Consider the following 25,440-nt stretch of genomic DNA (forward strand, 5'->3'; position numbering starts at 1 on the left):
GGCCTGGCACCTGCCCACACCCAGAAGGCCTCGTGGAGAACCACGGAATCGTTTAGGTTGAGAAAGACCTTTAAGATCGTCGAGTCCCAACTGTTAACCTAACACTGCCAAGTCCACCTCTAAACCATGTCTCTAAGAACCTCATCTACGTGTCTTTTCAACACCTCCAGGGATGGTGATTCCACCACTTCCCTGGGCAGCCTGTTCCAATGCCTGACAACCTCATCTGGGAAGAAATTTTTCCTAATATCCAATTTAGCATCCACTGGGACAACTTGAGGCCATTTCCTCTTGTCCTATCAGTTGCTACCTGGGAGAAGAGACCAACCCCCTCCATGCTCCAAGCTCCTTTCAGGCAGTTGCAGACAGCAATAAGGTCTCCCCTCAGCTCCTGTTCTCCAGGCTGAACCCCCCAGTTCCCTCAGCCGCTCCCATCACACTTGTGCTCCAGACCCTTCACCAGCTCCACTGCTGTTCCTTGGACACACTCCAGCAGTTCAGTGTCTGTCTTGTAGTGAGGGGAGGAGAGGACCTGGCCCCATTTTAACCGCAGCCGCAGGTTAAAAATCACTCCCCCGAGCGAGTCCGCCCCAGGCTGAGCACGTTACCCAGGAACGGGGCCACGCGGTCCCTCCTCACTCCACATTTCACCTCCTAATCTGCAGTGATCCAGTTCCCAGACTGCCAACTCAAGTAAGAAAGCTCAGAAGCAAGCACACAAATCTACTTCTCCATTACTTCTGAAACACCAAAAACGTAGAGATGTATCTGCAGCCCTGACTCCTGAGCACAAGGAGAAAGAGGCAGGAGGTCTGGAGGACATCAGTACACCCCAGTGATACCTGCCTACACCACTCCTGTAACAATCATTTTAAATACAAACCTACCCTATGTAGAACTAGACAGGAAGGAGACAATTTCTGAAAATGACTAAACTGAAAGAACTGCAGAAAAATAAAACAAAACTACTTTTCTGGCCAAGTACAGGATCATACTTATGCGCAAAGTAATTAGATAACACCAGTATGAACTGATGCATTGACAGCTGAGCTCTACGAGCTACCTCACAAATTTTAATATCAGTTCCAAGACAATTTTCACACCCAAGGAAGTTAGTTATGGCTCATATCACTAAAAATATAAGAAAAATGGGATTCCAGCATATTTCTGATACCCCTCACCTAGTCTGACAGGTTCTCGTATGCCCAACCTGTATAAGTGGTCACTAAGTCACTCTTCCCCCACTCTAAGCAGCATTGCATTTTAAAGCTAATTAATTAATTCGTTTTATTAACTGGTTATCTATTTAATTTTAGGAAAAGAAGAAATTATATTAAAGCAAATAATAATGCTGAGTATGTTACATCACATCACATGTGCAGTGGTGGCAGCAGAAAAGGAGGTAAACACCTCGCACTGCGCGGGGAAGGGAGCTACATGCACCAGAACCAGATTTATCAATGGAGATTATCTTTTATTAAAGCAACTGATACTGTTTGAGAAGATTATCTTTCTGGTAGACAACCCCTCCCACCTGAAAGCATATCATGGTGTGTCTACGTGCCAGGAAGGTTTAACTTCTTTATTTTAAAAGAAAATTTATACATGCTGAGTGTTGATCAGAACACAGCCTTGTGGGGTTTGGAGTAGGGGGGCAGGGGGATGTTTGTTTGCTTTACAAAATGAATTGAATTGTCTACAGGCTAAATTAACAAAATATATTTCAAGACTATTTTTGTTATACATTATTTTATTTGCTGTCAGAAAAATAATGAATATCTACTTTGCATATTAATTGCAATAGCAGTTAATTTACTCTAATCAGCCTGAGGTGAAGGGAGCACAGATTAACTTGAGGCTTTTTTTCCCGCCACTTTGTTTCAACGTAATTGTCCTTCTCTGACATGAATAATCTTACAATCTCCAGCGGTATTTTAATCACTCAAATTCTTCACTGTTCTCTATGACAAGGTGGAAGATAGTCTGGGTGGGGATGTACAAGACACCTCCTGCTGCAGAACAGTTATTTCATTTCTTATCTTATTAAAAGATGTGTTCCTGGTCTTTTCACTTTTTATTCCAAAAAAGGGAAAAGAGAAGAGCAGTAAAGACAGTACTTTATATTCTTTAAAGGTGTTCCTGTGTTCAGCAACCAGCAATTGCTTGATGAAGCCTCCTCCTTGACGGTACCTGGCAAGGGATGTGCTTACTTGTCAAGGCATAAGGGAGAGGGAGCAGCGGTGACAACCAGCACAGATCATATGGTGCCCAAATCCCAAAGAAACCCACAATAATATAAAGCATAAACCCCTAGGACTTAGTTGTACAGATGATTTTGAGAATTCCAATTGCTTTCATCTCATGTCTAAACATGAAATCTAGTCTTCATCCCTGGGAGGTCAGATTCAAACAAGAATTCACAACGCGAGTTATGAACCCCAAGTCCCTGCACAGCGACTAGAGGGAGTGAAGCACTTGAACTAGGATTCACGGTAGCACTGTTCAATTACAATGCAAAACCACATCCTTTCTGTTATTGTTGTGTATCTTTTTTTTAATTAAACTGGTAATTGAGGCTGTCCTGTATGCTGAACTCAATTAAATATGCCAGGGTATGTTCAAAACATGCTCTCAAAACTCTGTCACTCAAAGTCCAACCTTGAACATCTAATCTGCAAGCATCAGACAGCTGTAAACACGGAAGAGATTACCACCTGGGCATCATGCTGTTAAAGAGGTTTTGGAAAAAGCAGCACTCATTTCAGGATCTACGTAATGGCTGAGAATCTAAGAACAATTCCAAGGGTGAGGAAAAATTCAATCAAAAGAAAGTGGACATTGGGGAGGGCAGGACATGTCTTTTGTTTATTTGTTACATTATTCCTCATTAGGAATTTTGGCTTAATGTTTTATCAAGCAGTGATTTTGGCATCACACAAAATTTTCTGCTTAAGAGGCACCACAGTGTAACAGATACCCCACAGGCTGCGCTAAATCTGCTGCTGACTAGATGGGGTTTTAAAATCTGTATGCACCTATTTCAATACCTGAGAATGTATCCCAACACCTCCTTACGAAGCTTTTGTGCTATTATTAATTAAACATAAAGAGCAAACACAATGAGAGGGTGCATGAGAGACAAAAATAATTCTCATCTATTCTCTCATTAAAATTATTTAATTATGCATTGATAAAAAAGCTTCAATGAGAGAGTATCTGGTGACTAAACACTTGTCTGGTGTATTGGAAGAGTGGAGATACCTGAACCTGGAAGTCCCAGACATTATACAAGCATCTCCTGTGGCCGTGGCTGTCCAAAGATGTTTCCCAGGTTCACCTCAACATAGAACACAAAATCTTTCCCAGCATAGTAAAGGTTTTCCCCAGCAGCTCTACTTTTGAAACACTAAACTATAAAATCATTAGGCTTTCTTTACATATGCTTACATTACTGAAAACCAAAATGTATCAAAGTACAGAAGCTTAAATCTTTACAATCATGTGTCTGAAGAAGTAATGAAATCCTGTTTTGTATTTTCTCATCCATTTCGCAGCAAGTGCCATGGAAGCAGTTCATAAAATTAAAGCGTAAAATAAAAAAAAAACACCAACCAAACAAAAAAAAGTCCAATCCATCTTGATGCTAGAAAACATAGATATCAAGTTATTCTTAATTCTTAAATGCTCTCCATTGAATCATACTTATAGCCTAAACTGAAGAAAGAAGCTCAAAAGGGCAGGCGTGCTGCTTGACACATTTTGTTTCCCTGCTCTGTTAAGGGTATCCAGCTATACTCATATTCTGGAAGACATAAGCTGTTTCAAATCAGTGCTCAGTGTTCTTAAGACTGCACGCCACCACCACGTATTTATGCAAACATTAGCTATTTATAGAAAAAAAAAATAATTAGACATAAAGCTGTTCAATGCTCATAACAGATCACTGGACATTAGCGAGGTATTCATTAATCTCTATTTCAATTTGAATGGGAATGCATTCTGTTTGAAGTACAGAAATGGAAGCAATAAGAGCAGAATACACATGTGTTTTATTAGCAGTTGTTTTCAGAATGCATCCTCTAATGTCATATAATGAAGTCAGTGATCCAAGAAAACTAAGAAAAATCACAGTATAAAGGGACTGAAAAGAATGATATTTATTAAGCCTCTTTTCAAGTTTTCCTAATAAAAATACTGTCCCTAATCAGTCATTCATAACAAATACTCATTAATTTTCATCCTTCCCAGAGCACTCAGCAAAAGTAAGGTATTTTTAGAGGTGGCAAGGTTGAGGTGTAGAGCAGTGTGCTCACACAATCAACAAGCATTAAAGTAGCAAAAAACCTCAGGGCTCTTTTAGCTTTATCCATCTGTTTACAATTCAGTCTTTACAAAACACCAATCAGGCAGCATGCCTAGACCTTAAACACATCATCAATGACAGAGATGTATTCATATTACCTTGTTTGCCAGCTATAGCAAATATTTGCTTTCATTTCCCCAGCCCTGCATTGCTGTAAAATAATTTACAAATCTATTGAGTATAAAAACCTCAGAGTTGTATGATTTGGCTCATGCAAAATTAATTTGATGTGCTACAGAAGAAGAGAGGACTCTTCATGGCCATGACACATGCCAAAAATTTATCAACACAAACTAAGTGTTCAGCTCTGCCTTCTCCTGAACGTACAGCTTCAAAACTTGATAACAAATCGGTTTTGCTAAGGTTTCACCAAGATCTTCTCTACCTTTTTGGTAAAGGTTTTCAGCCTCCGCCACAGGCAATATTGGATAACCACAATGGCAGCTGCTGCAATTAAGACGAGATGCTTAGTTTTATCAAAAAGGGGCATGTATGTTGTTCGGTTTTCTCATTCCTCTGACAGATTTCCCAGACGTTATTCCTGTGCAGAAGATTCACTTCAAGGGACTGAGATTTTGCAGCTAAACTGCCTAATACTCACCAGTCCTTAAATTCATTTTTGCTGAGATCCAGTTGCATTTTGCATGCTGGATTCATAGCTCAGCTGCCACGGACATGCACCTAACAAAACAAAAGACGCACGTACTCTCTGTGGGTTCTCCCACCAAACGATTTTTCCATCACTGGCTACAATAAATATTCAGGGGTACCACAGCTTCCACCTGAGCACTGAACACTTGTAGGTTTAACTTAAAGACTGAGATTGCATCACCTACCTGAGGCTTCTTTTCAAAATCATGGAGTTTCTTTATATTATACTGGGAGGAGATATAAAGAGATAAAATGAGATCCACTCAATTTTTCTTTTGGCCCAAATTCCCACCTCTTTCCAAGTCTCTCCATCCATCTATTCTTTCCTACTAACACTGGGTTACTCAGTTCCTTAACTGGCTATTTATCCTTCCCCAAGTCCCTCACCTCACTGTTTTAAAGCACTGAAAGCCATGAAGGTTGAGCAGCCTCAGCTGTCTCCATTTGGGAGATAAAAGGCTCAATTCTTCCAGCTTGTTTTTGAGATTTTGAGTTTGGCATTTAATATAGAGTAATTGCATATTCTTGAAAAGAACTCATGTTGCACATAGATAAATTCACTGTATTTTAAACACACAATGAATTTTAAAATGCATATAATGACTAATAATATTTCTTCATTTCTGTCACAAAGCTGTTTAATTTTTTTTCTTTAATCTATCATGACTGTAGCTATAAATCCACTGATGGAAAAGAAGCATTTTTATTTGATTAAGCACTTTTAAGCAGCACTGAGTTTGCAGAACACCGGCTTCAAGCACAAAATGAAAAATAAAATGACACAGTGAAAGGTAAATGTCACCAATCTTATGATTTAAAATACAATTAGAGAAGATGTCAATCTTATAACAAATTCCGTGGATTAATTTTTTCTTTTAACTACACTATATATGCAAATACGCATGTCACATAGAGAATTGCACCTATAGAGGCCAGGGCATGGTCAGGCAATGACCTCTGACAAATGCTCTGCAAAACATCCCTGGTTATAACAGAACTGCAGTCTGACCTTTGCTTTATGTATCTCATTCAGGAGAACGGTGTTAGAAACAGAAAATAGTAGTAAAAAAATAACATAAATCAGAACTGGAACAATCTTCTCAGCCATGTCTAGACCCAGCAGCAACACCTGCAGGGTTCTCCACAGTGAATTTTCCAGGTTTTTAAAGTCTACTTTTTGCTATAAACAAACGAAATAATAGGGCTATGAACGGATGTCTGCATTTCATGACATTTCCTCGTTAAGAAATTATATTTGTAGCCACAGACAAGATAAAATATGTATCTGCAGGATATCAGAAAGGTTAGTAAGTGCGACCTCCCAGATAAAAATTTAGCGTCTTACCTTTTTTCCCTGGTTTTATAGCTTAATTCCTGTCAAAGCAGCTTCCAAGAACACCTAATCCTACAGAGAATCTGAAATCTGAAGTACAGTTTGCCTGGCAATTCGATTAGGGAAATGGAGGAAGCAGAAAATATGGCCCATTCACATCCCTCGAAACTCGAGGGTGAGCTCTAACATCCACAGCGCTACGTCTGTTCACTTCAATAGATTGGACTCGATGGTACCGGGTTTAAAATGATACTATTCACTTTCACAGAGAGGCAAACAAAAGATGGAAACTATCAGACTGAGTTCAGCAATGTATACATAATGCCATTAGAGCCAGCCTAAGTGCCAGTTCTACCCAGGCTAAAGGGGCTGCTGAACACCATAAGAGCTTATTTACCTTCCCTTCTCTTCCATAATTCTCAGTCGCTGGCATTACCCGGCTTGCAGCTTCCCAGAAAAAAATCTATTCCGTGATGGTACCAGTTCCAGGAGTCAGGTAAAGCATTTTATTGTCAAAAAAAGTGCTTGAGCAGCTCTCATTTTATTCATTTTGGCTGCAAACAAGTGTGACTGAGAAGCGTTACGTATGCTTTCTTTTCTCCCCAATCTTTCCTAGCCCAAATAGAAATATATTTTCCCAGACATTTGGCACCGACAGTGACAGTCATTACACTTAATACTGAAATACAGTATCATCTGCAAAACCCATAAGATCTCCACTTAGAAAAGGCAGTCTCTGCAATCTTCATCTTGAGGTTTTCTTAACACTTGGAGAAATCTATACTATATTGCAGTGGCAAAAGCTTCCTATCAACACCTGTGGATTTCAAATTGCAAATTAGGAGCTCTATTTCTCTGCGGTATCAGAGCAGCAAAATAAAATACCAGCAGGACACCAGATGTGAAAAAGCTGGGATTTGGCTCATCAAAAAAGATCTGAGTCCCATCCAGGGGTGAGGGAAAATCAGAGCTGCTACAATTTTTTAAACTCGGTTTTAAACGAAGGGGCCCATTCGATGCTCTTATTATCTCTTTAAGAAAAATGGGTTAAATTTATATGCTGTTCAACCAAAATGGTTAACAAATGGAGATTTCTGTCACAGCACTGGAGAAGATATTTTCCCACCAGAGAAATATATTTCTGTCATTTTCCTTCGGGGGTACATATAGGCACCCATTTAGGAACATATAAACTGTCTGTGTGACTGTATCTAGGAAGACATCAGGTAAACGTGTCATTTACATAGGATCACAGTTGCTTTCTAGCTGCTTGGAAGACTGAAAATATCACCAAGGATTATTTAATACATGCACACTTTATAACTACATGTAATTACATGACAGTAAGGCAGAACTTACAACTTCATAAACGTATGAAAGTTATTGCCATAGCTTTTGTATCTACCATATTCTCTTTCAGCAGGTAAAAAATGGCCAAATTACCTTTCTCGTCCACAGCGAACTGTTAATACGAGCTCTCAAACCCACCACATGCTGAGGAGAAAATACAGCCCAGGTGCCCCTGGTTATTACTAGCTGTCATGTTTTTTTTCTTCTAGGAGTTCTGTAAGACTTCATTTTCTGATTTTACAGTGGTACTTTACTGTTAATGAGTAAAATCCAAGTAAAAAAAGCGCAGAGGAATAAAATGGTTCACCCTGGGAGGTGGCCGGGCAGCCGTCCCAAGAGCGGGACTCTCCACAGCAGACAGTCTGGGTTCAAACTGCGGCCAACTCATCCTAAAACACTGTAAATCAACCCAAAACCTGTGCCCTGGGAACAACCCACAAATTGCATGACTTTGTGTGAATGTGTGGGATCACGTTTTTTTTCCTTTTTTCTAATACCAACCCACGTCATCTCCATCCGCACCATCCTAGTACTAGTCCTGAAGACTTCTTCCCTTTCTTCCTCCTTTCCTTTGACTGTTCCCCTTATTTTCTTCTCCAAATCAGGTTCCTCACATACTTTTGTCCCATCTCACCCAATCTGCTCCTTTTTCATTTTCACTTGTACCGGTCTGTCTGATCTCAGATTATTTTTACTGCACTGTCTACAACCTGTCATTTTGTGTTGTCTTTTCCACATCTGTCCATACTCATTTTATGCACTAAATTTTCCTTTCTTTTCTACAATACATGATAAAAGAAAGGAATTGGAGCTTTCAAAAGTGATGTTTCAAAACTGAAGAATCAATGGCCTAGAGACACTAAAAACCATACATTTAAACTTGATCATGGAGAAGACACTGTAATTGTGAAGCTCACATCTTTATTACAGTCTATTTTCCCCTGAAACATCTCTGCAAAGAAATAACATGATAGAATAAAGTACCCATCATTAAGCCCCAGGATGCGTGAATATGGAGGTAAGCCAAAACAGAAACAGATAGCTTATTTGGCTTTTGGCAAGATAATATTTGGCATTTAATATATTAAGCGGTAATCTGCATTGTATTTATTCAGTTGAGCATTGAGGGTGCATTTAAATGTGTGAATGATAAATAGAAAGGAGTTATACAAACTGCACGCTATTCTAGGGCTAGGAGTTATTAAAATGAGATTTAATACAAAGAGAATTGGGGGGAGAGGGGGGGTTATTATGAAGGATACTAATAGCAATAGCTCTAGGGTTTTATTTGTAGGTATATTTTTTTCTCCCACTGGAAATCTGGAGCTCTACGGCAGCTGTCTTACGAAATCCCACCTATGTTTGGTACAATAGTCTGTATAGGAGCTTGCTTATTCACCTTTTACAAACCCTGAGAGGCAATCAAAAAATTTCTGCAGATCGCTGGTTGAAAGCCAGTGCAACGAACACAAAACCCACAGATCAGTCACTGACTCAGAATAAATTTGTGATTGTACTACACATTTAAATTTTTTTAGTCATTTTTGCAGTTTTATACTGTCAGACATCTGTGGCCGTGCTCCAGTGACGTGCCTTCAGATTTGTTCCCTCCCGCCCTATGATTCTAGGTATATCAACTGCCAGATATTTACATGTTGTTTGTCATATATCATTATCTTCAGGGGACAGATGTTGAACAGCTGCACAGGTGTACTGTCTTTTGTATGTGTAAGCAAGTAAGTTTGTATTTCTGCCTTGAATTCTAATCCTTCTCTGTAGGATACCCAAACTTTCTGCAAGATGTTTGCCACTAATATATTAGAGGATAATCCACATTTTATTTGTTTAGTTGTGCTACTTGGAACATTAAAATCCAGGAATGTTTATTCTGGAATGTTCTCAATCGGTTGCAGAAGCCGACAGCAGAATTTTCTGGAGATTTTGACTGCAGCTGTTTCTCTGTTTTGCTTTATGTAGCTTATTATGCATTACAGTCAGTACTACAGCTCCTTTATCCATACATTTACTTGAATGCAAATGCCCAAACACAGCTGAGGCAAAAGGAAAAGAAGTGTTAATATACACATCAGTATTGCATTTCCCTAAAGAAAAAGAAAGCAAACTGTCAGCTTATTAAAATAGTAGTTTGACCTTGTGTGTGGCTAAGGGTACCTAAACTTTGTGGAACTGAGAGCTCTATTTCGCAGGAGCCTAAAGGTCAGACCTCTTGATGCAAAAGTGGAGTAGAATGTATATTGGGGATGTGATATATGTATGGATTCAGGCAGCACCAGACATGTTTGTGGTCTCCATGCCAATGTTTGCCCCACAAAGTCACTGCCTTGACATCAGTGACTTGAATATAGCTGCGGTACTTCAGCCCCTGCCTTCAGGTCTTAGAGTCTCCTGCAACCCTATTAACTCAGGAGTTTGTTAGGGCTAAACAATATGTCTTAAAATGAATACCACAACATGTATTCACTCCATATTTAAAGTGACGTTAATGATTGTGCAGGCTTTTTCAATAAAATTAAGAAAAAGACCCCATTTAAGAGCAGTACATTCTGAGATGTGACTGGAGCTTGCCTATGGGTGCCTGCAGTGAGTGAACAAGTCTCTTCGCTGTTGCCATTTTTAATTATATTCTTGCTATCCTAGAATGCAAGCAAAACTTTCCATTAAAGTATTTCATACGCAGTACCACTTGCTGCCTTCATCTGTTAAAGCTGATGCCTTCAAGGTGATATAGCTAGTTGGTCTTTGGAAAATAAAAATCCCCCAAAACATTTTGAAATAATGATCTCACGGAAAGCAAAAGCACCATCTGACACAGGCAGCACAGAAACCGCCATGGGGCACAGGAGGCACCGAGGGCCCCATCTGGTGTAACTTGTATTGTCAGCAAGCACAGAGCACTCACTCGTGGATTCATTACTGCTTACGCCCTGTAACTGGTCAATGATGTTAATTACAATTAGATGTTCATTGCAGAACTTTATAGCTTGTATGGACAGATGAACACAGACTTGATTAACTAGCCACAGACTAAATGGAAATATTTCCCAAGCTAATGTTTCTGAAAACTATTAACAGAATTTAGTCAAGTAATATTTCCTGCTACTAACAGGCAACAGGGAAGGAGATAATACAGCCATATCTCTAAGGAGTACATTAGATGAAAGATATGAATATCCTTATCCAGTCTCCTGCTTTATGTGTGGATATTCACAGTAATAAATCTCTTGTCAAAAAGCTTTTGCATTGTATCTCTTAGCATCCATACTCCTACTAAAAACAGCATTATCCTGTATGCATTTATTTTTTTCCTTTTCACAGAAGGGTCAAAAGCCGGCTCACACACTATCATGCCGATCGGCAACTGCTGCCAACTTCGCTCTTCTGTAAGCCGTGGAACATTAAGGTGATGACAAGCAGGAGTTCTCACTCCCCACACTGGCAGCTGCGCCTCTCTGTACCTTCCAACATCACTTACAAAAATGGAAGTGGAAAGACGGTAGAAATAATTTTCTGAAGTTCTGCTGGGCAGAAGAAAACTTGTCTTTAAGAATAATGAACAATGGATAATAGACTATAGAACATATCTTGTTAAAAGAAAAAAACAAACCAAACAGCACTAAAATGGAAGAGATGACAAGCAATATGGAGAAGAGAATGAGACATCAGACTGTTCCAACTGAAACAGGATAGAGTTGAGTAAAGACGTGTAGGAAAAGCTGCACGTCCACTTTGATTTCAACAGAAGCTGCACCAACCCAAGGGCTCACCCTGTGCAAAATCCCCCAGACCCTCTTTTCAATGATTAGTGAATCATCTGCACAGGTACGCGCTATGGAGCACCCAGCTCACCAAGAGGTGTGCAGGAAAGGATCTAAAGGGTGGGAGAGTCACAGCGTGTCCGGGATGGGAAGGGACCTCGAAAGCTCATCCAGCCCAATCCCCCATTGGAGCAGGAACACCCAGGTGAGGTTACACAGGAAGGTGTCCAGACGGGTTGGAATGTCTGCAGAGAAGGAGACTCCACAACCTCCCTGGGCAGCCTGGGCCAGGCTCTGGCACCCTCACCGGGAAGAAGTTTCTTCTCAAATTTAAACGAAACCTCCTGTGTTCCAGTTTGCACCCATTGCCCCTTGTCCTATCATTGTTTGACACTGAGAAGAGCCTGGCTCCATCCTCCTGACACTCACCCGTTACATATTTATAACCATTAATGAGGTCACCCCTCAGTCTCCTCCAAGCTCAAGAGCCCCAGCTCCTCAGCCTTTCCTCACACGGGAGATGCTCCACTCCCTTCAGCATCTTCGTTGCCCTGCGCTGGACTCTCTCCAGCAGTTCCCTGTCCTTCTGGAACTGAGGGGCCCAGAACTGGACACAATATTCCAGATGAGGTCTCACCAGGGCAGAGCAGAGGGGCAGGAGAACCTCTCTGACCTACTGACCACCCCCCTTCTAATACACCCCAGGTCCCATTGGCCTTCTTGGCCACAAGGGCCCAGTGCTGGCTCATGGTCATCCTGCTGTCCACCAGGACCCCCAGGTCCCTTTCCCCTACACTGCTCTCCAACAGGTCATTCCCCAACCTATACTGGAACCTCGGATCTCAAGGCAAACCCAAAGCTCCCAGTCCCGTTGGTCTTGATAGCAGCAGATACAGCTTGAGTTGGTGTCGCTCCCACACTGAGCCCGTCGCATCTTCTCTGGCAGACGCCTTCCCACTCTGTTTGCAAAGTCACTTCCTGCTTTGACTATGTTCAAACACTGTTTTTAAACTGTTTTTTGTTTATCTTGGACTCTTTCACAGCTCTGGTTTAGAGTGTGGCAACACAAACTGCTCTGTGCTTTACAAACTCGGCTGAGGGAGTGACAGCTGGAAGGGGGTGGAAAGAACAAGTAAGAGCAGAAAAGTGTAGCTGGAGGAGGGAAATCAGAATGAATAAATCACTTTTACCAAAGTAACATCTAACCCAGAATCCAGCCCCAAGTCAGTGCTAAGGAAAAACTCAAAAAAATAAAATAGCGAGTATTATACTGAAGTGTTTTCAACAGGAAACAAACATTCACTTCCTAGGAAAATGGAGACCGAAAGGACACTATACAAAGAACAGCCATTAAATAATCAGAAGTTTGGATGAAGGAGGTGCTAGTGGTGGGGAGTATATGGAAGAATCTTTCAAGAAGTGAGTTTTCTTGGCCTAGATTAAAAGATGGTCAGTTAATTGTCCTAAAGCATCTAAAAAGTCACTACAAGAGGAGAGAAACAAACCGCTCCTCATGTCAGCTCACAGCACAATTAAAGGCTGGAGTTTTAAGAGGGATGAACATGTAGGTTCATGGAATCTCTTCTCTGAATATTACAAAACCATTAGACAAAACCTCCTTGAGGAATGCTGCACACTAGTTTGTTCTGCCTCCAAAGAAGGTGATAAAATAGGTGATGCCTCAACCCCTAACTCTAATCTCTGTTCTTTTTCCTCTCAAACAGGGAAAGGTAGAGCAGGTGTGGATTTATGTAACTTATCTCCACACTGTGAGATAAGCAAGAACAAAATAAGAACTTGCATCGAAAGTATCACAAGCACAAATTCACACATTCAAATGTTGGCAAGTATTACAATTCCTGCGTAGTCTTAAATTATCCCACGATATGCTCAATCAAAATTCTTTGATTACATCCGTGCTTATTACTCTTTCAAAAGACCCGGCCTCATGCCCTGAAGAGCAACTGTTGCTTTCTCTCATTATGTGCAGCCTCGTGCCCTACGACAGAAATGCATTTTGTTGAAATCCTGCTCTGAATACAAAGCTGTTCATTTCCAAATGAGCATTTTACCAGCACTCGCGCCGCCATCTCCTACCGCTTCCCATATATTAATGAATTCTTCTTCACAAAATCCTCCCAAGCTTAAGTGAAATAATCTCCCATAAAACTTAAACCCAGAATTTCAAGCCTATCCACTAATTATGACTGCTCAACTTAAAATACGTTATGCTGGATATTGTACGGCCTGATTTTTGTCTTTGACACTGAGACATTATATTCTCTAAACCTTACTCCAAATCACAGACAGTTGAACACAGTTAAAACTGCTGCATACCAAGGATGCAGGTGGCTCACGCTGGCTATTCATATCAGATAAAATACATAATCAGTAGTCCCTTGTAGAACATTTGGCTAAAATAAATCACCAGCAACAGGCGAGGAATCCTCTTCTAAAACATTGGACAAAATCCTAAGTAGAAATCAGGGGTTTTTTGTAAGGAAAAAAAAAAAAATCCTTCACCCTATACCTACATCATTCACGTCCTTCCTATGAAACAGAGAGAACAAATGAGGAAAGCTTCGTTAAATCTGAGAGTTACTGTGGTCTTCAACACGCAAGACAACTGCGGGAAGAGCAATGAATGTCTGTGCATGTGGGTTGTACACGTACATCATACGCACACACACACATGCACATCCTATATCAGCAGCTTATCTATAACGACTCTGAACAGTCTCCGCTGTGAACCGACTTGGGTATGACCTGCTAGCATGCAAATCTTCCAAAACAAAGCTGCCAGCGTATTGAATGCTTAAACACGCATTTAAATGCCAAGATTAAGACTTCACTTTTGGAAATGTTAGAATGTGTATCAATTTTCGCAATGTGAGCTGCATACGCTACGGTATTACGATACACTAAAATATTAGTATGTTCAGAAAACTGTCTACGTGACAAATAACAAAACGATAATTTAATAGGGAGAGTAATACATAAGCAAACAAAGAAACAAACAAATCCTTGAACTTTCAGAAGATGTAACGCTTTCACATCAGTAAACCACGTCAAACACTCAGGAATACAAACGAGAGCTTGGCTTGGTATAGTCAACCAATTTCTGTTCCAATTTAAACATTTTGGTTAGACGTCTGATTTTCTGTTGAAGTCAGTATAATCCCTCTTGGAAAAGCCGTTTGCTTATTCTCCTCTCCTTATGCTTAGACAAATGAGCCGAGACAGCAGAAAGTCCCATTTATCATCATTTTGCTGGGTAAAATCAGCCAAGAGCTGGTGCTGTACAATTTTTGTCTCTGAAGGAATCTATAAGCAAAATCGTACATTTGTAAAACTTAGAAAACTGTCAGATTGTAAGTGGTTCTTTTTCAGCAGGTAAAAAAAGACAGTGATTCTCAAACAACCTACTATTAATATAATGTCCTCGTTTAAAACCTGTTAAATATGAATCCCTGAGTATTTTGGTTTGAGGTTTGTAGATTTGCTGTCAAATCCTAATGAATAAAAATGATTTAAATCAAGCTGAAGCAGAGTCAATGAGACCACTTTTCTTCTTGATAGCCTTCTCCTAGACTTCTCTACGTTAAAAGTTTACATCTTCAATGGGCTAATTACCCATTGATTGAAGGTAAACCTGTTTTCAAGTGCCAGTCTGGACACTGTCCAAACCCATAAATTCCGTAGCTTAGAAACACTGAGCCTGAGGCCAACTGCAAACTTGGGCCACCTTTTCTGTGTGTTTGTGTGTGTGCGTGCCATCTGACCTCTGAAAATGAATTAACTAGCTCAAGGTAATGGTAATGAGCAAACTTAAAACCAAAAAACCCCACATTTATAGCGGCAGAGCATGTTCATTTCAAAACCTAAAGAAAACAAGTGCTCCTCGACTTTCAGTTATTTTACTCTATTTTTCAATATGATAAAGCAGTGATTGATTCTCCTTCCACCACGGGTTGACATAGTTGTGTATTGTGATAGATAACTTCAGACAATTTATTTAACGGATCAAACGGGAGAGAGAGAAACTTGTCGGCAAATTGGAAATACTCATCTTTAAAGAAAAGCTGCTCATCACCCATCATGTCCACAACCTTCTGTCCAAGGCTGTAATTGGCCTTCTCGGCCACAACAGGAGAAACCTGTTCAAACTGTTTTATGGATGCAAAAATAAGGTTTTAAATAAAGTTTTAAACTTACAATTCAATCACAGTCTCTGTTAAAATAAGGAAATAATTAAAAGGCAAGGATGAAGCCTGTGGACAGGAACTTTTGCAGATGTTCCACCGTACATTTTTTATTTTGGTATCGAAATCCTCTTAAAATCCACTTTTTGGTTTCACTTGCAGTAAATCCTACTATCTCCAAAAGAAAAAGTAAAAAAAAAACCCTAAAATATTTTTTTGGACCCTTTTTCCTTAAAACCTCTCCAATCCCTTCAAATGGAGAAACAAAACAAATCATTACTTCGGTAATGTTTCAGCCGTACTTTTTAAACAGCAACATTGAAATGTTAGTTAATAAATGTATTCACATTTATTCATCTAGCATCCCATTCTTTGACATCATAAGCTTGTAGACCTGTACAAATATACAGCTTCTGCCAGATAGACACAGCCTTTGGAGTTTCTAATGACAGCGTTTAAATTTTACATGGATCATGTGCTAACATCTCAGCCCTGTAAATTTTTCCTGTATCTATCAAAGTCTCAGCTAATTAAAATCATTTTTCCTGTCCTTTCTTTAACAAGGAGAATAATAAACCACCTTTCAATTTAACCAGTGTTTTATAGAAAATAGCTATAGATTTTCTCAACCTTCTATTTTCTAGATTAGACTACTACAGTTCCCGCAAATTTTACATAGGCCATGGTTTTTTTACACCTTGAATTTTTATCATTATCTCCAGATTTCCTGTGGCATTTCCATGTAAGCAGCCCCAAGAGAAGAGGAGTTTCTACCAGGATGAGATCATCATACTGCCAAGGAATTAACTGAATGGGTTTCATCATTTTTGTGAGTTTGGGTGGTTCTGGTTAATCCAGAAGAGTAACGCCAAAGTTTTTATACTTCAAACCCTGATTTAGTGTCAGTGAGGAAGGAAATGAGTAGCATGACAATAGCTTATTAGAAAACCTGTGGCTTACAGAATTTTGTACTGCTACAATACAAAGACTGGCGTAAAAAAACCCACTAAAAGTGGTCATGACTAGAAAAAAGGTTTTAGGGAACTTTGTAAAATACTACAGTATCTGTGCTAAAGAATTTTTTTTCATTTTATAGGAAAAAAAACCACCTATACTCTCTCTCTCTAAATATATATGCAGACATACATAGACACAGTCTCTAAGTCCATGATAATGCAAGTACAACTTTAAAAAGACGGGTCCTAAACAGCTATTTTTGAAGGTATTTTTCTGTGCTTCCACTCATGCCGTACTCCAATTCATATTACAACCTGTCTTCAACATAAATGACCTTACAGAAGCTGGTTAGATAATAAGACAATCAGGTAATAAAAAAATAAAATAAAAGGGGAATTCAGATGGACATGAACATAATGTATGTGCATTACAGAGCTTTAAACTCCCATTTATATTCTCATTCAGAAACAAAGTGGCCTCAATTCTCTCTAGCTTAATTGCTTTCATCTTGAAGAAAATCATAGAGTGAGTGATTTAAATCACGTAGCTTTTGCCTAGACATTTCAGTTATTTAAAAAAAAAAAATACATCAAGACTTCCATACTAGGCAGAATAACATGCTAATTTTCCATATTCTTCACGAATTACAAATTGTAATTCACAGATTCAGAGAAATTTCAGTAAAAGATGAGCGTTTTGATCACAAGCTTAATTAGCTGTGGACTGACGGGCAGGGATCTGAGGATGGGCATAGGAGTAACTACGCTAATTACATAGAGAGAGTTGAAAAGCAAGTGCGAGGACATGTGATGCATCAGCTGTGAACTGCTCTGAGCAATCAAACTCATAGAGTTTTATTAGTGTTGCTGCTGTGCATGTGTTCAGCTTGGTTTGTGGAGGCAGTTCAAACAGTTACGAACCAAAAGCGCCATCGGGAAGCAGATTTGGGTCTCTAGTCAGATAACAGCTGAGTTCTTCAGGTGGGTTCAGGAGAACCTGCCCCGTTTGAGGGACCCATGATGCTGCATTCAAGGTCCTCCAGACCAACTAGATCATAAGTGAAAAAACTTTTACTGACTTATCAGCTATTTTAATTTTTGCAAGTTTGTTACAAACTACAGCTATTTTGTAATTTCGTGTTTTTTAAAAAGCTCATCTATTGAAGCATTGTATTTCCACGGATTTTTTTTCCATAATTATTGAGGGTACTCAAATATTCTTCCTACTGGTAGCAACATAGCAACAAAATCCATTACTGGGAACATGCTACAGAGGAAAAATCTTACTGAAGTTCATGTTGCGAGAGGCATTTCATCAGTATTACACTAGTTGCTTTTTATTCTCTGGACAGTAGCCCTGATTATTAGATAATATAATCACTGAGAACATCAGCGGGCTACTCTAGTAACGCTGCCAGTGTTCGCTTCGCCAACTCTTTCACAAAGTTTTATGATCACTGGAAAAAAATATTCCTCATCACTCGCAGATTATCGTAGCTATTAGGTTTTTTTTCTTTTCTTTGGGTACTCATTACAGTTCATCTTCAAATATATACAAAAGATTGGATATTAATAGTATATATCTATTATTAATTTCAGGAACGTTTGATTAATAAAAAAGTGTGCACAATAGCAAATGCATTCACGTCATTACTTGAAAACATGTGGGTATCAAGCCTGTTCAAGTTTATTCTGTTTTATTGTCTTTATTTTAGTAGTCACTTTAATCCAACTCTATAACCTGATGGTGTTAATGAGTTCCCTGTTAATGCACATAATGCAAATGCTTGATATTTCGATTCCTTCAGTTTTATCACTGACCCATATCACGCTATTTTAGGAGAGAGATGAAGGTACCACTACCTCCGTTTTGTTTAAAAGCAGCAGCAGCATCAAGGGTTCCTAGTGAGCAGCTCTGTCCTGCTGCACAAGAAATAAAGTTTCAAAGGAGATTAGTTCCAAGGGGAAATGTAAAGGTGACAAAGTTTTATGTCTCAGTTCAATTAGCAACAATTAAAATTAAAATACGGAATTGCACATAACTGGAAGCAGTTGTCTGAAAACCTGAGATCAGACTTTTTTTTTTTTTTTTGCTAAATGTTTAGCAAGAATTTGAGCTAAACAGACGACAACCATGGTAAATATAATTAAAAAAAAATATTTTGGTCTGATTAAGTATTTTTTCTCCTCTGAGTTGTTTTGGCTCTACTATTATACCATTTCCAACTGTACACACTGAAAGAGGCTGTGGAGGGGAAGGATGAATAACAAAACCTGAACTCTTAATGAAAACTTCTATATTATGATGAGTTATTACAAATTTTTTCATGAGACTCTTTTTTCTTTTTTTTTTTTAATGAACAAGATTTTTTTTCATGTCACCTTCAAAACTTTCTAGAAGTGAGTGTGTCTTATACGTATCTTACAGCTCTTTGAAACTGCTTTGTGACACAAAAACGAACTGAGCTCTTTTAATAATGGCATGTTATTAAAATACTAATGATTTTGCTGTTTAAAACTGAGCTTTAATGATTATAACACTCCTCTTTGATCAGCAGAAAATAGTGACTAATCTGAGAGGGAAAAAAAAATGAAAAAGTTTTAAGACTCAGAGATCTCTCCCAAGCCTTGTGACTGCTGTAAAAGCTCAGAGACAAGAGAGTAAAAAGAGAATAAAAAAGGCAGCAGACAATAAGTGCAGATGTTTTATTTTTATCCTGAAAGACTCCACTGCCTAAATAACAATCAAGCAAATAAAGAAAAATATATACCGGTTTGACCTTCCTTGCTTTTTGGGTTTCCGCTCTTTCCTCCCCTGTAAGGAACTCGACCTCCTCGCTGATAACAAATCCCTTGACTTTCTCTCCCTTTTCCTTGTCCAAGAAATCACTCAAAATCCAATCGCCATTTATTGCACTGTCAGGGAAGGCTGTCAGGTCAGGCTGAAGAGGTTTTTCTTTCTCTCTGCCTATGGAGCAGCCCCTCGGGCATCACGATGTCTCCAGCTCCTGTCGAGATGCAAAAGGCCACGTCCCCCTCCAACCCCTTCACTAATCAGGATGAACGGGAGAAACAATTCTAATCAAAGCAGTTCTAATTAAAAAAAGAAAAAAAACCACAACGGTTTAAAATACAATCTCTCGCCGTCTCTATGGGGAAGGGATCTTGGAGGAAGCCAAAACATCGCCTGGTGCAGCCCAGGACCCCGCTTTACTCTGTACGTGTGTTTTGTAACCCATCCACTCACTTACTGTCATGCTTGGCTCAAGGCAAATAAAAAGTAAACAAAACCACTATTCTTCATGTCTAAAACACAGTTTTTGATTCTGGTTTTGTGTTTTGGTTTTGTTTGTTTGGCTTTCTATTATTTTTTGGCACGATACAGGCACAGAAAAGAAGAAAAAGTTAATTACTTTCAGTAAAGTTGATTCGGAAAGGTCTCCCTCCATCTCCTCATGAGCTGACTTGCTCTTTTCTGGCTATCGCAGGTTTCGAAATAGAGGATTTCAGGCTTGGCCTCAGACTCTGTCTAGTCAGATGCTCCATCAAAGACTTTACCATGTAAAAGTTTCTCTTCGCTTTTTTCTAAGAACCTGCCAAGCAGGATAGCTCTGACTGGCTTACAAGGCTTCCCGTGCTGCCGAAACAGTTTGAATTGTCAGCCCAAAATTCATTCTATTTTTATCTTTGCAGGAGGAGGAAAAAGAAAAAAAAAAAAAAAGGAAAAATAAAAGAAAATCTGTATGACCTCTTAAGGGTTGTTTTCCATCCTCGGGGATGGCTTTCCCATACCCCAGGCACCTTCTCAAGTGCACAGCTCTCTAGCAAGGAAAAATTTTGGTTCAATGACGTGTAAAATCTTTCCCATTCCCTTGGCTTTTTAGTGTGAACTGCTCCATGGACCTGCCATTGCATTTCAGTCTGGCCAACAAACTTGAACATCCCAGGAGGATAATCATCCACAGCCTGAGTGAGAATATAAGAAACAGCAGCTGGTTGCTCTGGGTGATAACTGGGTTCTCATCACCAACTTCCAACTTCTTCCTCTTGCGCTTACCAGAATTATTACATATATCAAATAAATTTATGAGTAAAAAAGAAATGAAATCTTTAAAAGGCAGAAACTCTTATTTCTTCTTATTTTTCTATATCTTCTCACAAATAATGGTGTTTTAAAGATGCTGCTTAACTCTGTCCTTATAGAGAAGACAGCATTTCAACATGCCATCTTCCCCCTTGCTTTCTCCGGTTTTCTGAAATTTTAAACTGAGGCAAATTTCCCTGCTGTGTTTCAAAAATATCATTATGTGGTTTTAATTATTATTATTTTCATACTGTGGCTTTGATTTTAGCCAGAGAAAAATCTGTGCTTAGAATCCTTAGAATCAAAGAGAAATTTAATGGAATTATATTTTTATATTTTTTTCCTCAGAATAAATTTCTGAGATAAGGAAGGAGGAAAGTTAGGCTATTAATTCTTCCCTTGTTTCCCTTGTTCACCTTTGGGGATCAGAAAGGGATCAACTGACTGTTATTAGAGACTTAAAATGCAATATAAAATTTTGGGGGTTTTTTGCTGTTGTGCAGTTGACGCTTTTTTTTTCCTAACTTATTAACATTACCAAGAAATGGTACATAACACCATAACACATTAATAGATGTTGTTCTTTTAACATTGTCATACCACAATCTCTTCCTGTATGCTTTTACAAGTATTGTGTGAAAGAAATAAGCAGAGCTTGTGTTTTTTCTTTTTTTTTAAATTTCTACAACATAGCAGAAAGAAAAGCCGATTAAAAGATTTATTCAAATATTTACATGACACACACTGTTGCAGTATGAAAGTGTGAGCTTGCTCCTTTTACAAATCTCTTTAGCAGGAAGTCTTTTCTCCCCATTGTTACTAATACAACTTTCAATGGTAGTTACAAGCTCCTGTTTTGAAGACCTCAGCCTCTAATTGGGCACCTTCTCCCATTCTTCTGTCCTTCCTCCTCCTCTCCCCATCCTGGCCTGGGTGGTGATCCATGGAGGACATGTCCAACCCATCTCCGCGCTCCAGGACTTCTCTGCCCTCTTCTCCGCACATCCTCCCTTTGCTCTGCGCATCCTTTTTATAATCCCACTCTACGCGCCCTTCCTCTCCACATCTCCTTCTGTTTGGAAGAATTTTTCAAGTGGGTTCTAGTTCAGTACCCTCTGCGCTACAAACACTCACCTTAAAATTCATCTCTTTCCATAAGCCTCTGAAATGCAGTAGAAAATTACGACCGGCATCCCAACTGGGAACAGAGCCATCGTTCCAAGTCACACATCACAGGAACCAGGAGCAGCCCTGAGCCAACAGCCCTGAGCCAACAGCCCTATTGGCTGCTCCTGCCTTTCCCTGTTTCCTGGTGTTCCCAAAGAAACAGGAAAATGGGTTCCGGGAGAAATTAAGACACTCTGATATTTATATTACTCAATGTATGGAAGATGTCTAAGCAGCACGGTCAGGATTGAACATTTCCAGTGCTCCTGTTGGGAAGGAACCGCAGCATCTCCCTACTCCAATGCATTTTTCCTTTGTACAATGTCACTGTACATTCTCCATTCCCACTGTGGTGCAGTGGAAGGCAACAATTTACCTTCAACACTGGACATAATTAAGTATAGATATTTACAATATGAATATGCAGATGTACACAGTTAGCAGTGCATTCTACAATATTAATTCCTAATGTTCCTGAACACATCCAAATATCAGATAACTTAAACGACACACATTTTATGCTCCCTATTAAATACAAGAGGATGCGGAGACATAAAGCAAATAAAATGCTTTGTCTATGGACATTTAGCTGGTTTGTGGCAGATCTATCCTCCTGTGAGTTTTAAATGTATTACCTTCCCTATTATATATGTACGGTGATCAAAGTCTCATGAATATGCGCGCTGGTTGCCAAACTAGTTGGAATCCTTTAAAAAGTCATTCCCCACGAGTATAGCAGAGAGAAAATCATTCAAACTCAGCCCTTATTTGTTTCCTGTAACATTCCTCAGCACCATCATCAATTTTACACCAGTTTCAAGGACCAGTAGGTGTAATAGGTTCTGCTTCTTGACCACTGGAGAAAAGAAGTCCCATATGAAAATTTATCAAAACTATGAACTGCAGACATTAGAAGCCAAACATCTCACTTCAAAGGGATTCGATAGATAATATATTATGGCAAAACTATTTAATTTCCCTCTGTTTCCAATTGCCATTTTATTTCTTACTAACACTGTTCTAGCTTTATCTTCAATAGATGCTTTGCTGACACGTCTGGACTCCAAAGTACTCAAAGGATCAGAGGAGACGTAGTTGCTCCTGCTGGCAATGACTCCTTACCACAGCTCCGATGCTTACACTAGGCTCCTCCTCACTGAAAACTATTTGACGTAATGGATGAGGATTAGTACTGCAAGACCTCCAACTAGGTAAATTTTTAGCTAGTTTTTTGCAGCGGAGGTGAGTTTGATTTTTTCACTGATTTTCTTTAAGGTGGGCTTCCATTAGACACAGTGTGGAATACTCAAAAATTGAAACCCAGGTCAGGTTGATAAAAGTGCTGAAATCCTAAACCAAAGCAACATGATTAGACTAGAAACATAACAAGCATGCTTGTTTAAGCGGTTTTTGAATAGCGGAATCTTTCTCCGCTCAATTTAAAGTTCAGTTTTAAAAACATAACAAAAGTTCTCCTGTTCATCGTATGATATGAAATAAGCTTAGTCGTTCACGTTCCATTGTCAGCTCATAGAAGAAAACATAAAACATCACCACTAAACATCCACTAAAACTTGCAGGCACAGAGATGTAAAATTAATCACACTCGAAATATATTATTGAGTGCAGGAAGGGGAACCATTCAGACTTAAGAAATCTTCCACTGGTGCTTTAGTTGTTCTATTGATAAATGCAGAAGTTCTGGTTCACAGAAGGACTAAACGTATAACAGCACAGACATGAACGTGCAAGAATAACAGGCTTGACCCTGTGCTCCTGCAGGAACTTCATCATAGATGTGAGGACTTGTGATCAAGCTCAGAATTCTGTAGCACAGGGAATGGTCTCCTCCGGGAGATCGTAACTTCAGCTTGGAGAATGCTGGGGCCAAGGAACATACTATGAACTATGACAGCAACGCACATGACAGGAGCAAATATCTTACAATGTAATTACATTTAATGCCTGAATATGTAATTCTTATAGGAGATAAAACCTCCAAGAGCAGCCTGGGTTTCATATTTATATTAACAATGACAACAAACAAAACCCAAAACCCAAACCAAACAACAAAACAAAACCCTAAGGAAAAACAACCAACCAAAACTCCCCAAAAAACAAAAAACAGCCAACCAAACAAAACCAAAACAACGACAAAATCCAAAATGTGATTTATAATCATACACTTACAGTATATAAGCATCACTGACAAAAGCTACTTAAGAAGCTATTGCACACAGACTTTTATGCAACTCCCTCATTCGGTGCTCAACTGGCAACATTTTCTTTATATAGAATCACAGAATCATAGAACGGTTTTGGCTGGAAAAGACCTTTAAGATCGAGTCCAACTGTTTTTTGTGATTCTTTAAATAACATAAAACCACCAAGTTACCTAGACAGCAATATCATACTTTGACTTAGAAATATGTCTCAACTAGTATCAGCAAGAAAGAGCGGGGGAAAAAAAGAAAAAAAAAAAAAACACACAAAAAAAAGAGGAACGAACCGTTTTGAAGCAGCCAGAATGTGATTTGATTATCTGTTTGCATTCTGTACTACAACCCAGGTACAAACAAGAAAAGCTAATATATAAGGGGGTGGGGGGCTAATCAGTTAAAATGTACACTAGATATCCTTTTAAGAGAACAATATATGTCAGATAATTAATAAAATTGCCCATAAACCCAGTAAAGAAATAACTGATGAAACGCAAAACACGCATTCTGAGAAAAAAAATTCCCATCGAGTGTTTCCATCATGAAATAAATCGGTATTGCTGTGAAGAATCACACTCTGAAACACCACGAACACTCGTGGTCTCTCCTGCACTTAGAGTTCCACTAAAACAGACACTGCTCCTCTCACAGACGGCACCAAAAACAGCGACTGTCTGAATGAGAACAGTTTGTAGGTAGCAGATCCCAACCGAAGGAACACCAACCTCTCTTTTTCTGTTGTACCTCCCCTCGGGGAATCAAGGGTTGGATACAATTCTTGCATCCCCAACAGAGAAGATTTGCTCACGACAAACTTTGGATTAATGTAGTAAATCCAGCAAAGATTACGCAAGCAGAGGTATAGAAAAAAAGGCTGCTGTTGGTAAATTTGAAAGCTTCAAGTTGTTTCAGGTCAGAGCTTGCAGAAAATCAATTTATGCAAGAATTTTTATTTTTCTTTTAAAACAACTCTTCAGTCAGATCAAGTTAAGCTTACCATCTGCTGCAGACAGAAATACAGCTAGATTCAAGAATTACATTATAAAACTTTTGTAAACTTTACATGCAAGCTGTTCTTGTCAGAATTACAGTCATAGTGATAATGCATCTTAATATTCAACCAGGCTTTAAATAAAGAGTGACAGAAGTCCACATATGGATGGCAAGCTGTTCTACAGTAAATATTTTTGTATTTTTTGAAAAGGGGCTTATGGCAGTTTCCACTAGGCATTTCAGTCTAAACTACTTACACACCAACAAAACCAAGATAAAAACCTCGTTCAAAATCCTCACCGAAACTTAGATTTTAAATTAACTTCATCCTATTCCTGTTCCTATT

The 25,440-nt window shown here is 39.1% G+C and overlaps 1 protein-coding gene across 1 annotated transcript in view; it reads right to left on the reverse strand.

The window, feature by feature from the left end:
• Window positions 1-25,440, reverse strand: part of LRP1B (LDL receptor related protein 1B) — a 527,248-nt gene that overhangs the window by 280,625 nt on the left and 221,183 nt on the right. The gene's annotated exons all lie outside the window — the stretch shown is intronic.

Source organism: Caloenas nicobarica, chromosome 6 (assembly GCF_036013445.1).
Source record: "Caloenas nicobarica isolate bCalNic1 chromosome 6, bCalNic1.hap1, whole genome shotgun sequence".
NCBI lineage: Eukaryota > Metazoa > Chordata > Aves > Columbiformes > Columbidae > Caloenas > Caloenas nicobarica.